Source organism: Amblyomma maculatum, chromosome 6 (assembly GCF_055883805.1).
Source record: "Amblyomma maculatum isolate TAMU_Amacu chromosome 6, ASM5588380v1, whole genome shotgun sequence".
Classification (NCBI taxonomy): Eukaryota; Metazoa; Arthropoda; class Arachnida; order Ixodida; family Ixodidae; genus Amblyomma; species Amblyomma maculatum.
This window is the reverse complement of record NC_139349.1, coordinates 173,240,832-173,256,859: the sequence shown is the minus strand read 5'-3', so window position 1 is coordinate 173,256,859 and position 16,028 is coordinate 173,240,832. Positions and strand designations below refer to the sequence as shown.

At 46.8% G+C, this 16,028-nt stretch overlaps 1 protein-coding gene across 2 annotated transcripts in view; it reads left to right on the top strand.

The window, feature by feature from the left end:
* The window catches only part of LOC146187424 (endoplasmic reticulum membrane sensor NFE2L1-like), a 145,741-nt gene that overhangs the window by 90,388 nt on the left and 39,325 nt on the right, over positions 1–16,028 (top strand). The gene's annotated exons all lie outside the window — the stretch shown is intronic.

The following is a 16,028-nucleotide window of genomic DNA, read 5'->3' as shown; positions in this document are numbered from 1 at the left end:
ATCAAAGTGTGGGCGAGTTGGTGACTGATCTTGCGCTATTATCTTCTACTATGACCACCAGCCATGGTCACAACCTGTGCTTGCTCTACAACAAGGAGCAGCAGCCTACCGCAATCCTCATTTAATTTTTTGTTTGTTTACAGGCAGTATTTACAGCTTGATATGGCGTCAAAATCATTCTTTAATTTTAGGCTCTGAGCTGTCCTACTGCTTCCATTATGAGCAGTCTTCCTATGTTTGGCAGGTATAGGCCAGATCCTATGCTGCCATAGCTGTTGCATCAAGTTGCAGCTACCAAACTATTCTGCAGGCTTAGCTCCCCGTAAACCTTGTTGAAAGGTCCAGATTTTACTTGGAGCAGATTTTTGAAAAGGCAGAGAAATGATTTTTGCTTGATCAAACCAATCTCGTTCAATTCCTTAGATGGGTTAAAAGGACTCTGGTACTTTGCCACAAGGTTCAGATGAAGTAAAAATGATGTGCATAAAAGCACACCACAGAAGACACAGGAAACAAAGGTGACTTCTTGGAAGACAAGATGTCTGTGTTGCTTTTTGTTTCTGATGTGGCCTAGTGTGCAGTGCTTTTCTTGATGCACCAGACAACCCAATAATAACTTTTGTTTTTCCCGGAGCGGTAGGCATTAGAAAATCCCAACTGTAGCACATGATTTTGATGCATGGCTATCCAGCGTGTACACAGTGCTAAATGCAGCTGGCTTGAAATTCAGAGAACCTCGAGACCTGCCGCCACATATGTGAGTTCTTTCACCCTGTGGTTAGCTCTTCCTTAGCCGGTAGGTAGACATTTAGCAGGGAAAAAAGAGATTGGCAGCAGCCATGTCCCCAGATGTCAGCCGAAGGAAAATGACATGACTTGGATTATTGCCATGGAAATGAAAACTTCCGAGCAAATTTGAACTCGATCAGAGGAACATATGGTTTTATAGATTGCTAGCATTTTCAGGCAGTATTCAATGAACAGCTAGTATGCAATGGGAGTCCTAGAAATGCCGCCACCAAACGTTCTCGCTATGCCTCCGTCTGCGCTGCAGACACAAACTGATCGGTGCGATGGCGCTGCTGCTTTCTCTCGGCGCTATCGGTGTATCGTTTCAGTTATTTAATGTGAAATCATTGCTGGGTCCTTTACACGTAATTTTGTCTGCGACCATTGTTGGTGATGATGGTTTAGGATGAAGAGTTATCATACCGTTGTCGGGCATAGCGCAGCTCGGCAGCATGGAGGCGTGTGTGGTCAAGCGCGGTACAGAAAGATCAGATGGCGTGACGTCTGGACAAAGCCGCTGCAATGACCCTTCAATGTCAAGCGGCTGCCCTTTAGCCGAGATTCGAAGGTAAAGCTAGCGAAGCTTCTATATCTACTGCGGCTGCACTATGTCGTCACCGGTCAAAACTGGCACAGCAATTTTGTTGTGGCCAGTTACTTTCGCTTTACTTTTGCTGTACTTTGGTTTGGCTCAAATTGGCCTTGATCGGCTGCTTAGCCAATGATACCAGTGGTGCTAAAGCAGCCTCTGATGGCGATGATGGCTGCAGATTTCTCAGTGCCGGTTTCAAACTTATTGGGAGATTTAGGGCAGTGATCAAACAATTGTAAAGTTTGGTCACCAGCCAAATAGAAAAGGTTGGCAGGTTTCTGATGTGCAGTAACACTTGTCCTCAAGTGGAGGAACACTTCAGAGCTGTAGTTCTCCTTCAGGCGCTGTGCAGTTCGGTAAAATGCCACTAAGAACTGGGTTGGTGCACCTTTATGGCTCACAATCGATATCAAACGAAACTTTTCATCTTCTGTTTAGGCGTACTGTGAACAAGCTTTACTTCAATGATCTACCAACGGAGTTCTGAACAGTTAAAGACTGCGGTTCTTTGCTTGAGTTGCCACCGCTATGGCAGCGCTGCAATACATGCCGCATTGTTTTGGTCTCATTGTTCTTCCGTCATTGTCTTCAGTTCACACTGCACTGCAACACACTGCCAAAATAATACGACTAGGAACAAACAATGGCAGAAAACAAGTTGCCCAGGCACATCAGACCTGTTCAACTTTGGACTGCGCGAAGCTGTGCCTCTCTACCTGGTTTTCTAGTTCATGCTGGAAGCCTCTATCATCGCTCGTGCTTCAACCCCAATGCCTCTAGGAGAGAGAGGGGGGGTCATGGTGATGGATAGCAGCGGGATACAATAGACACGGACAAGCGCTGATGAGGACAGCATGCAACAGAATACAACGCAGCTACTGAAGGCAATTAGCTGCCATGGTATCTGCTGTAAAATTTGCCCCCAATGAGATAGTAGGGCAAATTTGCGTAGACAAATTCTGTTCCATGGAAAATATTATTGCTGTACGAAAGAGAAACTTTCCAGCTAAGGAATATGCTTGCATTAGGTTTTTAATGTGGTTTTATAGTTATTTGATCTGCATCCACATTCAAAGCACAGAAATATCGTAATGCTTGCCGTATATTGCCGATTATAAATCGACCCCTCAAATCGCAACCCCTTTTGGGCAAAAAAAAAAAATTTGACTCGGAGTTTAGGTCGACACTGCTGCACCCTGCGGTCCTAGTTTGCCCAATATGTTTTTCAGGAGGCCGAGTAATAAAGAAATGCTTATTCGTTCACGAGACATCTCTGACTCGTCACTTGTGAGAACACAGTCGCGGTCATCATCTTATGATGACCGCGCTGCCACTGGTCATCAGAAGCGGTGCCGAGATGCCTCACGTGGAAAATGCCACAGAGACCATGTCTGTTGGTAGTCCATACTAGGCATCGTTGACCCATTGCGCCACTTCATCCAAAGAAGCTCTCTGGTCATGAACCCAATCTCTAATCGCCTCCTCAACAGCAGGGTATTGTCCAGACTTGGCCCGCGAAAAGAACGCCATGTAGCAGCACACTCAAAAAGCTTGCTTCTTTGTTTTCTCCAGCCTCTCACGCACTTTTCTGAGACGTTGAACTTCCGCCCCGCTGCGATGTTTTCTGACTCTGCATAGAGGATGACTTGCCACTTGAAAGCTGCGCTGTACTGTTGCCGAGGTTGCGGCGGCTTCTTGCAAGACGTCCGTCGGGCAGCGACACAAACCACATACACCGCTGTTAGCTGTAACGTAAGCGGTGTGACGTGCAGAAATGGCGACAGGCACGGGTGCACAACACGTGAAAATGCTTCTCTGCTCATGTGACTGGTCATGTGTGGTCTAGTTTTGGATTGGATTGGATTTGTAGCTGTCCCATTTGTATCCAACATTGCCAGCCCGGCCCAGCTTTGGCCGTTTTTTCATGGAACGCCCACAGTTTGTCAATAACAAGTTGCTATCGTATTAAAACAAACCTTTGGTGCAGATCTCAATTAAATTCAAGTTTTCTTAAGCAGATCAACTTTCGCACCGTGTCTGACAACTATTATGAAATTACGAGCAGACTTGGCATGATATTATCTGCAACTCGGTTGGAATTACTTTTGAGCGTGCATATAGGCCGACTTTAAGACTCCGCACATACGTCGACTCCGATTATAAGTCGACCCCCCAAATTTGGAAGGGCATTAAAAAAAAAAAAATGTCGACTTATTGTGCTAAAATGAAAAAGTGAATCGGAAGTGCTGTTCTCATTGAAGAAAACTCCATTCGAAATTGTTGTTCAAAGTGTTTAACAAGAGAGGAATTAATGAGGATGTTTATTTGTAAGAACCACATGGAGCAATCATGGCTTTGAAATGAGAGAATATGGAACTAGGACACATTAGTATTATGCTAATTCATTCTTTGTGCAAATTGTAGCATAGTGGTACCGACTGTTTAGTGTTCTGTAGCAGTTTCTTCTTTTTCTTTTCTTTTTTTTTTTCAAAGCTGTCAATCCTGTTAACGCTTCATGAGTAAAACGGCTGGGGTCTTTCTAAGCATGTAATATTTAATGATAGCATGAGTAGTAACTGGTGTACTGTACGATTATTGCTGGTAAACTGACTCATAATAACGAATTGCTGTTTTCTTTTATTAGTTCTTTTATGCACCCTGAATAAGTTTATGTTGATCGACTGTCAGCAGAGCCCCTAACATAGATAGTTTTCTTCCGCAAGCAGCAACAGCTGTTGCATGCTACCAAGCCCGTACAGTCTCTCTTGTTGTGCCATCCCTTTGCAACATGGCACGGCCACAAAACATGACAGGCAGAACGAAAACAATGCTCAAAGCAAAGTACAGAAGTAGATGCCCTGCCCAGCGTGCGTTCTCCGCTCTGCGACCTAAGTGGCAGCACTTCTCTGTCTTTCAGCACCCTACGTGCCTTTCATTGCTCAAGGCGGACACCTTGCTCCATTACTCTGTACTGAAGATGGCAAACTTGCCAATGTTCTAGTGCACTGCAGTGAAAGCTCATTAATTTGAACCTCGGTAATTTGAATTTTCGGATAATTCGAACTACATTACTTGATCCGGCCAAACTCCATAGAAATCTGTTAATTCGAACGAGAGTTTTTTACACTACGGATAATTTGAACTACGTGCCACAGCATCTGGGCGGCTTTGCATGCAGCATATGGCCAAAAAACATCCCCACGAAAGAGTGGCATAGTTGGAGGCTGTGCACGTCCAAAACGGGGACAGAAGATGAAAACTGGTAAAACCATGGAAGAATGGATAAAGCCTAAAAATGGCACCATGACCGGTGTGGCGGCCGGCAGCACCGGAGGGTAGAGGTTGGCTGCCGTGGCGGCGGCTGCTTGCGTCTCTGTCTTCTGCCCGAAACCCGCTAGTAAATACTTGTTAATTCGGAAATACGAATAAGTACTGTTGGCGCGGTCTCAGAAAATGCCTGTGAAAGGTTATGACTTCGGACGGACCCTACGGGTTCCGCGGGAATTATTATTATTTTTTTTTTGAGAGTCGTCCACCCATCAGTCATCAGCGAAAGGTCAGTCGCGATCGTGATGCCAGCTTTTAGCAATGTTCGCTTCAAAATGCGTCTGCTGCTATCGTGCGTTCCAATGATTGGGTGGCAGTAGGTGGCGCCCGACCCAATCACCCATGGTGTGATTAAGCGAATGTACTGAAAACGAAGCTTGGACAACCGGACAAGCACTGGCACTCTGCCAAGTTAAACGCCCTTAATTGCTGCACAGAAGATGTGCACTGCCAAGAACTGCGTTGTAGACCGTGATGACTGCGCGAAAGGGAGGGATGACGCGCTAGCGACTGACTCCTGATTTTTTTCTTTTTTTTGCAAATCTTTAGGCAGAAAGGGGGTGGATGGGTTCATTATGTGAGTGGGTTCGTTAGGCATTAACACTTCTGTATTGACATTTGGGTAGGCAGTGATGACACACAAGTGGTCTAATTAAACCCTGACCACAGTGCAGCCATGGGGAGTTAACATTTATCGTTTATCAGACAGGGCAGAAGATTCATGCGTCTTAAAGGAAAAAGAATGTGTGCTTCAGGGTGCTGTATGTACAGACATAGCCTCCTTTATACTCTGTGCCTGTCAATGCGCCGCGTGAACAATAGAGCGGCGCCGTCGGGTAAAGTTGCGCGGTGCTGCCGCTCCCCTCGCTGAGGGCGCCAGTGACGTAGGGGTCGAGGTGCACGGGTCGCACGGGTACGAACATCGGCGCGGGACAGGAGCGCTGTTATTCGCTACCGTGATAACTGTTCCTAAGCATGAATCGTGCATATTCAGCATATTTACTTGTAAGGCCGACAACCACTAAGCATAAAATGTTATCATGATACTTGTTAGGCAATAACACCAACGCTATACAGTAGAACCCGGTTATATCGAACCCGGATATATCGAATTTTGATTATATTGAACTCACGGAATATCCCCTTGAAAATCCCGTGTAAAAGTATAGGAAAGCCGCATCATATATCGAACTTCATATCACCGGTCGTTCGATATATCGATCTCCGCACCACGCACTGGAAAGTGTGCCTTCCCCAAAGACGATCGCATCACCCTTGGCCGTTTGCCGCGTGACATTTTCAAGCCACACGTGGAAGGAATGAGAAGGGACAGTTCGGCGACGGCTGGTCTGGGCAGCGCTGTGCCCATTCCCCAAAGGCGCGCGCATCTGCAGTTATCGTTTCCCGCGTGCCAACGCATGACGTTTGCAAGCCATGTGTGTGGGTGTGCCCATCCTTTTGCCGAGCTATCTCTCTCCTTCAGCACGCGCTACGCATGCGCCAAGCCAGCTCAGCCCGTTTTCAGACAGGCGTCGGACGCTTTCTTCAGCGTATGTTGCGAACCCTCTGCGCGCGGCGACTGAAGTGGCTATGGTGCCTGTGGACGTTAAAAAGCGGCAGCTCTCTCTCTCTCTCTCTCTTTTTTTTTTTTTTTTGCGAGTCATCCTTTCTTATCGTTGTGCTGTTGGGACGTTAAGAAGCGCCAGGGTTTTTTTTGTTTTTGGCGGGAGTCGTTTATCCTTGCATGTATGAATCAACGAAAGCACGCGGTCAGCTGCTGCGATCATGACGCCCGCCCCAAGCGCGGCGTGATAAATCTAATCAGGCTTGTGCAATCAAGCTATCACGGGCACCCTGCCAAGTTCGCCCCGACATTATAAATGTGCCCCGACGTCATCGCTGCGCAGCATCTTTGCACGCTGCCAAGAAATGAGCTGTGGATGAGACAACCAAAACGGAGTGGTGCGCGCCATCGACACGCAAGCGAAAACGCTCGCGATTTCTGCAGCGGCGACACAGAAACCTTGTTTTAAGCTGCCGCGGTGGCTCGAGCAGCGAGAGGGACGCGGTTCCAACAAGTTTGAAATTTTTCGCTCTGTCGCTGCCGCTCGTCGCTGAGATCGCTCAATCGCTTGCATGTGAGCGAGCTGACCTTAACACATTTTTTTTTTCTTCAAATTCTTGGTGCAAAAGTGGAGCGTGGGTTCATTATGCGAGTGCGTTGATTACGCGACAAATACGGTATCATTTTTTCGCATCGTAAGTGCCGTCACAGGCCGATTTCTGTATATCGAATTATCGATATATCGAACTATTTCGCGATCTCCTTCGAGTTCGATATATCCGGGTTCGACTGTATAACATTTTATGTCAGGCAGTTTCAAGAAAGTGCGCATGGCTCGAAAAACTGCATGACTGCTCCGCTAGCGCCAATGGTAATTTGAAAAATTACAATGCTAGTCTACGCTGCAATAAAATACAATTTAAGAAGAAAGGCACCAGCATTTATTTACACATTTCACAACAGCAATTGTGCTACAAGAGTACCATGTAGAAGTGGTGTGATGAATAGTTGCCACAAGTAGCGAAAAATGTTCACGGTGACTGCTGTCACTGATCGCACTTCAGAAGCCAGCTTGATTTACAGATGATTGGAACAACTGCATTGCAGTATGCCATTGAGATCTGTAAGGAGAACAATTTTGGTATCAGCTGTTACTTTCAATGATTAAGTAACTCAGCGGAGCACGGAGTTGCCAGGCACAGAGTGTATAAAGGAGGCTATGGTACAGAAAAAGATGATTTGAAGAATTCACCTCGAAATTTGGACAATGAACAGAAGAGAGTACACATGAGACATTTCACTAGCAGCACAGCCAACTGACCCAGCAGCATGCTCTCCTCAAGATGATTGTTACATCACATGCTTGCAAAAAGCTGCCTTTCTATGGCAGTGCAGAACAAAAAACGATCTTTCATCTTGTCTTGCGGAATACTTGCCATGGCTTCTTTAATTAAACCCTCAAGGCTGGAGAGGTGTATACTATTAGCCTGGTAGAGGAAATAAAAAAGGTCATAGGAGATAAGTCTGGCGACCTCAAAGAGGCAAGGCATTCGGTCCACAGCACCCAATCCACTGCTTGGGAAAGTTCTTGTTCAAAAAATGCACAGCAAAAGAAAATAGGTGTTGTATAGAGCCTCGTCATTCTGTAACCACATCAACTTCAGCACATTGAGTGGAAAGTTTGAAGTGAAGGCAGTACAGGTGTACACACCTGTCAAAAAAAAGTAAGGGCCTACAGTGCGGCCTTGAAATATTCCGCGCCGTAGATACATCTGCAGACCATTGAAACCAGTGACCTCGCTCTTGTATACCCAATGGGATTTGGCCAATAATGGGAGTTTTGCAGATTTACCGTGGAATCTGAACCAGTGCGCTTCATCGGCCCACATCAAGTTGGCAGAAAATTCAGTGCTCTCACTTGGATTTGGTACACCAGTTTCAGAAATTGAGCCATCTCTGAAAATTCAACCTTGTCCCCTCCCAGTGCTTGGTGCAGCCATACGTTGTACGGATAAATGTGTTCTTTGAAAACTGCCGAAGAAGAGAAAAGACTGCTTTTAATTTATTGCCGATTTGGCGATTTCTGCCCCACCGACCTCTGGATTGAGGTTCACATATAAACCAAGACGGAAATTCCTAACTCGTCGTTCAAAGCTGAGTTATGTCTGACGTTGTTGGTGCACCGGCCCTGTTCTTACAAAACAATCGGAGGCTCTTGTGGACGTGCAGGGAGAGGACCGATAGCGACCAGGATGTGCATCTCTGTACAACCGCACCTCTAAAGTGGCATTCTGTGTACGCAGTAACAGCATAACCATATTTCAGGGGTTCTCCAACAGCCACAGTCATGTCATTGCTCAAATGACGAGGAGGAAGACTGCTTGCAAGGCGACCACTGCAATTCATTTCCCAATCTTTCTCCGTAGCGTTCATTCGTGCTGTATTTCTGAATACTTTGAACTGGGGTGCATGTGCTGTCCCCAATTTTAGATTATCAGTCTCACCATGCACAGCAAAGCGTTTGCGCGCCGTGGGTGTTGCCAGAAGGGAAGGAACTAGGAGGGGGGGGGGGGGGGGGGATCTTAGGTAATCTCTGCAACCATCTGAGCTCAATTCATAATCTTGTCATCGAAGATTAGGCGATGGGCTGCTGAATATTTACGGATTCTGGTGGTGGATGATGGCGAACACAGCCCCACATAATGTGGTCGAGATTGCCTCTGGCCAAGCAGAAACTACGTGCTGAGGATTGGTAGCAGGGTGAATGCGATGGTTAAGGCACTAGGACTGGGAAATGTGGGAGTCTGAAGGCGACGCCACTGAATTTCGTGATACCAAAAGGTTTTGCGGTGGTGTAAGGCAACCGAGCCGGTAGAGATATGAGGCGGTCTCGCGCAGCAAGTGGGGCCACATGACCAAAGGTAGACTCCGTGGCCTGCACCCGGACCGAGTGCCAGCCTGGGTGGAACACACTAGGCCACGTGCCAAAGTAACGCGATTCAATGGATGTTGGTGTGCGCACACAACCCGTGCACAATTTTCAAATTATCCAAGTGGCCAAGTTTTTTGGAGCAATGGCATCGAAGATAAGGACATATTCCAAGTTACAGAAACGGGTATGGCTGTTATGGGTGTAAAGGGCCACTCTGAAAAGATAAAAACAAAACAAGAAAAAAAAACGAAGATAAAAAAAATCAAAAGCAAACAACAGGTGAAGGAACCAAAAAGATGTTGAGCGCAAGGGCGAAGGCAACCACAAGCCAAATAAAGAAAGGCCTAGGGCAAAAAATTTTGAAATTAACCGAGATTTTTAAACTCTTTATCTGTCGGTGCAACAGACGTGGGGCTGATGCATGCTTCCTTGTGATCAGCAATCGCCACAGCCTCCAAAACTTTGCATGTTGGTGCATCATTTCTTTTAGCTATGAAAACAGAATCCTGCAAAAGAGGACTGTATCCGCTTGGCATACAATTCTTGCAATGCAGACCCAGGGTGCTTCCGGAAACGTTCTTAACCGAACTCGCGTGTTCCATCGCACGCTCATTAAAACATCTGCCAGTTCGGCCTATATACACCATACCAAATGACACAGGAAACTTGTAGACAATGCCTACCTCACATGACGTATACGGCTTATGATATCGCGTATCACAGCTGTGCTCCGCTACCCCGTTGTTCACCTTCGCACACATAGAAATGGCCTTCTTAGGTACGGAAAAGAGAATGGACACAGCACATTTTGCGACAATCTTCTTGAGATTGTGCGCGAGCCCATGTGTGTATGGAATAACGACTTTTGGTTTTCGCACACTTCCTTCCATGGGTGAGCCGGACGTGTGGTAGATGTTAATGCCTTTGTACTGCCGCAGCAACTTTTCACTCACAACCGATAAAATCTCTGTGGGATAACCAGCTTGTATCAGTCTGGCTGTCTGTGTGGCGAAGCTAGAGCCAATCTGATGTTCGCAAGACCGCTCCAACGCAGATGAAAGTGCCAAAGACGCCACTGCTCGCTTGACGATCTTCGACTGGCTGGATTCATAAGGAAGGAACTGCTTCTTGGCATGGGGCTCATACTTCTAATAGACATGGCTAGGGTCGAAACTCAGAACTAGGTCCAAGAACCGGATTCTGTGATCTTGACGAATTTCAGATGTGAAGGCCAGATCAGGACAACAGGCGTGGAAGGTCTCCAGAACGTTGTCCTTGCAAACACAGGCTTCCTCAGCACACAGAACAAGAAAATCACCTACGTAGTGGAAAACCGCCAGCACCCGACTGTCGCAATTTGCATCCTGCACCCTCCTTCCAAAGGCAGCTAAAAACACTTCACACAGATGCGGGGCCACCCGAGAACTGATGCAGACACCACTTTTCTGGATGGAACACCTTCCTTCGACAAGTTACTGACAAGTAGGTGCAAAACGACTCTAAGAAGGAATCCAGTGCTATACCGGCTGTGTTCTGGAAAGCAATAACACCTTGCTCTTCAATCGCTGCCCGGACTTCTGGAAGGAGGCTTGCATGGGGTATAGAATAAAACGTGTCTTTTATACTGATGGAAAATCCAGATACATCACTCGCACCATGCTTCCCTAGGAAGCTGGTGACAGGGACTGAGTTACTGATCGAAAGGATCTTTCGACCTTAATTCTGGAAAGTGCTTTGTGAGGAAGGTCAAAACGGGACCTTGCCAAGTGCCCATCTCCGAAACTATGGCACGAAACATTACTAAATTGTTGTGTGTTTTAGCTGTGAAAAACACAGAAAGTGTGCCTTTTTTGGTTCCTTTCACTTGACTTGCGAGCTTGAAAGGCCCTTTATGTAAAGAGTGCAGGATCTGTTTCTTAGCTCACTTGGCTTGTTTCTCATCAGCTTCGGTGAAGTTCTTGCTGATGGCATCAGTTGCTTTGTTGCCATATAGTGTTCTTAGAGCTTAAGAGTATACAATGTTCTTTTCCTTATCGAGGTAGAGGAGCGTTAGCTCAGTTAAAGCTCTCTTTTACATGGCTTTTTCATGGTTTAGGGTTTGATTTTAAATTCTATTCTCGTCAAGATCTTTTCAACGATTTGGGACCTACCTAAAATGCAATCCGTCTTTTTCAATGTGAGTCCTCTGGGAAGTGGTTGAAAATTAGTCTTTTACTGGTTGGAAATGCCCTTGGGAGACGCAGTTGCCTGTGAAGTGGTAATGTGTGTGCTTGACAGCTACTGCCATATGTCGCATACGTATGAATATGAACTGCGCGTGGCCGGACGAACTTCGCATAGTCTCCAAGATCAGCTCTGGCTCCACCAATCGCGAGGCCAAGAAATGCGCGTGTGCAGCTGGTCTGGTGGTTCGTTTTCGATCTGGGGAGGGGTGCGCATGCGCAGAGTGGCCGTGTGAAAAAGGTGGATTGCTAATAAGAGTAAACTAATTAACAGTTATTAACTGAGACCTACAATTAGCATAGCGTAATTACACTCTATATAAGCCATCCAACGGTAGATGACGACGCTATGGCTTAAAGCTTAATTTTAATCACTAGTTAACGGTAATTACTGTGACATGAAATTATTCCAGTGCATTTTTACACTGCATAAGCCATCCTGTGATATGATTTGATGCTTTAGACTTCAGTGTTTAATCACAAGTAACTAATTAATGATAGTTAACCCAAGTTCTGCAGTTATACTCAACATAAGCTATTCAGTGATTTATCACAATTAACTAATTATTGGTCATTTTTTAAACCCGCAATTAGGTTTTTTGGTTTTAAAGGGTTTAAATGTTAAAAACAGCTCGGGCTATTAAACACTGCATCAAAGTGTTTGCTGGGCGATGATGAACATGTCATTTATCCTGTTGACATTGTGGCCCTTCTCTTTCCTTCCTGCACATCTGTCACTCAGTGTATTGTGTCACTTGAGTTGTGTCTACTTTCTTGTCCCGTCTCCTGCGCTATTTTCTTCTACCATGTGGAGGGCTCCAGAAATTGTGACCTCCTGGGGATAGTACACAGTAGAGAAGCCTTGCTTTTCGCCTCCATCGCAAAGCGGCCATGACGGCTGAGACCTACAATTAATTATACTGGACATAAGCTGTCCAACGATGTGGGACCAAATTGTGTAGCTTAAAGTTTTAATTTGATCACAATAAACTAATTATCAATAATTTTTGAGGCCTGCAATCAGTCCACTGCAATTATGCTCAAGCTATCCAACGATCACACTTGAGGATGTTTTACTGGTCACATTAGCTACACAGTCAGTAGACATATTCTGTGCACACATTCTAACTACACTTTCCGTACTTTGCGCGAGGGAACCAAGATGTGCTACGCATTTTTTTAAAAAATCCTGACATGGGTTGGCTGCTGGTATAGGGCGCCGAAAATCTTCCGCTACTAAGAGACTGTAGCAGCAAGTGCTTTTTTTGCAGTGTACCAATTGTTCCTGGTAAAAGTGATGCCTGACACAGCTTTGTGTGAAGTGTTTTGGATTGCTTTTCTTGTTTAATTTATGAATATAGTATATCAAGAGCGATCTCGCAGGGTCTTGTGAACCGTTCCTTTAAAATAACAAGAGTTCATTGTGTTCCTACCCATAGTTTTATTCAATTTCACTGAGTGTCAAGAGTAATGACTGGAATGCGCATTTAACCTATGCTTTATACTGACCTGCTATGCAGTGTTTTGCAGTAAACTGTGGAGTTCTGTAGTTACTGATGAAAAGATGAAAACGCTCCGAACATTTTTTTTTTTTTTCGTAGTGTCGAAAAAAACAACAACCAGTTAAACTTTGCTTTAGTCGATTAAGACGTGCGAAATGACTTAGCGATCTGGCAATGAAAGAGTGGCACAGAGTTTGTTGAGATATTAGTAGTCTTTAATTGCATGGCATACATATGGAGGCACATATGTTGTCGATTGTAATCCCGGTTGCCGACTGGAAAGCAAAATGGTATGAAACCACCTGCAAGCTGTCCGAAGAACGATTGCTTCATAAGTTAGAGATGAATAAGGGAGAAAACTGTGGCAGGAGAAAAATGCAAATTGGTTTGCAGGAAAGGACAGGCAAGGTACATGTATCTCACACATCTCTGTGGACACCTGAACATAGCTGTAAGGGAATGGAGGAAGGTGGGAGTGAAAGAAGAGAAAAATGTGCTATAGTGGAGGGCTTGAACAATTTCGGCCACCTGGGGATCCTTAACCTGCATTGGCAGCGCACAGCACACGGTCGGCTTTGAGTTCATCTCCGTCAAAGCGCGGCCGTCGTGACCGGGTTCGAGCCCGCGGGAACTTCGGTTATGGGGGCTAATTGCTAGGCACCCTGTGCTGTGTGTTGTCAGTGCGTATTAAAGAACCTCAGGGGGTCGAAATTTCCGGAACTCTCCTCTGTGGCGTGCCTCTCTCACAGCCTGAGTCACTTTGGGAAGTTAAACTCGATAAACTAAACTAACCAGTAGCCAAGCATCTTAACCACTGAACCATGTCAGCAGGTACAATTGCTGTGGCAACGAGCAGGGCACAAGCAAGAGTTTTGCTTTGCTCTGACGATAGTGCATTCTTTCCCACTAAACATTGGCAGTGGCTTAGCTCAGCTATGCCAGCTTATACGTAGCAATAGCTAAGATATTCATGGTTACGTCTAATTGTTTTGCTTGTCATCATGGCTACATGTTAAACATTAAAGACGAGACATGTGGTGAAGGCGGCACGTTATGCAGCTTTATTGGCTGCCCGGTGGTCCGTAAAGTAACATGCGGCGGTCATCTCGATGGTTCCAATACTGTACTCTGACTTGCTTGTTTGTCTTTGGTATGCCAAATCGATGGTTGAGCTAGGGGAGTTGATTCCTGTTAGTCCCCCAGTGTCACACACAGTCCGTCCACTGTTCTACGTGTGGGTATACACATGGCTACTACATCGATGGTTCCCTTGATGGAGGTTGGTGCCATGTAGACGCTCAGGATGACTATACTGCTTTCTAGCAGCCAGACGACACAAGCTTCGCCCCTTGGGGCTGCGATGGAGGGCAGGTGCCTGGTGACTGCGATGCCTTGACGTACACACAGACCCCCGCGTTCTTATTTGACTCAAGATGACTGGCGTCAGCAACCAGGCTAAGGCCTGGGATTCGGAAAGCTTGGAATCTTGCTTCAAGACGCCGCCGTATCATCCCCCCCCTTCCCCCATACGACGCTGCGAATCCCCCCCCCCCCTTGCGCACGCGAGATTCCTCGTTGACGCACACATGCGCAGTAAACCACGAAACTCCTTGGTCGGAGGCGAGTGGCGTCTTCTATCTGCTCCGCGGTCGACGCTCTGCGCCGTCATCTGCGCAGCTCTGACGTCACTCGGCTCCTCGCACATGCGCAGTAGACCGCGAAACTCCTCGGTCGGATGCGAGCGGCGTCTGCTTCACGGTCGGCGTGGTGGCGCGGCGCACCAGCTGCGCGGCTAACTTCACACGGCTCCTCGCGCATGCGCAGAACTGGCGAAGCGTGAGCCACAGAGAAACGTCGATTGATTGGTAATCTTTATTGGGGAAAATTGGGGGTTAGGGTAGTGGGTTAGAAAAGAGCAGTGGACGGGAGTCCTCTATACAGGAGTCCGTTGGCCTCAGCAGCTCTGGCTTGCAGCACCAGCATGAGCTGACGCTCCGTGTCCGAGTCGGCCAGAAGCTCTCGCTACAAAAATAAAATTGATAGTCACGTCGGCACGTCGGCGGCTCACGACGCCTCGCGCTATGCGAACCTAGTCGTCACAGCCTGCTGGTTCATTTCCATCGAGGCGCCGAACGCGAGCGCCGTAGTATTGTTTTTTCTTTATGCGAGAGCGTAAGAGCCCCGTGTTGCAAAAATTGGCCGTGGCTTGGCTCAGCTAGGCCGGGATGTTGTTGTAGCTGTAGAAAGAAGGAAAAGAAAATACACGGGCCTGCTACTGGCTCTGTAGCTGAGCCACCTCCGCTGCCTCGTGCGCCTCAACAACAGCCGTCGTCCACCACCGAAGCAGTGACGGGTGCAATGACGGCCTACAACAGATTTTATTCGGTGGCAGGCTAGCCCTCGTCGCAAGCGGCGTTGACCTACCTCTCCCAGCCCCATCAGGGCCAGGACCAGCCACCCTTCACCACCTCCTCCGCGGAAGCATGCGTGTCTGGAGCTCAGCTGCCTACTCCTCTCCAATCCATCTAATCCCACCCAATCCAGGGTAATCCAGTATAATACGATTCAAACCCAAGTCTAATAAAATCAAGTTCAATCAATTACAGTATGTAGTACAGTTCACTCCAGGCAAATACAATCCTCTCCAATCTATCTAATTCCACCCAATCCAAGGTAATCCAATCTAATACAATTCAAACCAATCCAGTCTAATATCCAATCCAATCAAGCACAGTTCATTCCAGTCAAATACAATCCAACTAATCTGTCCAATTCAATCCTGTCCAATGCTGAGTACACGCTTGCCCCCGGAAATGCGCCGCTCACTATTTTCCTCTGGTTACTTCTTGATTGCCAAAAGGCCGCGGCGTCCGCCAGCTGCGGCGGTTGCTAGGCAACGGCTCTGTGCCTCCCGCCTCGCGAAACTACTCATTCGTGGCCAATGTAGCTTTCGCTACAAAAAGCCGGTGTCGACGTTTTTGTCCGTTGTAACGCGAAAATCCACATTGTTAAAAAAAAATAGAGGGTATGTTAAAGGTCTCTGAAGAGGAGAATGGCGAAAGCCTACTCTTCCTCTTCTGTCGCTTGCCTCTCATCGTTT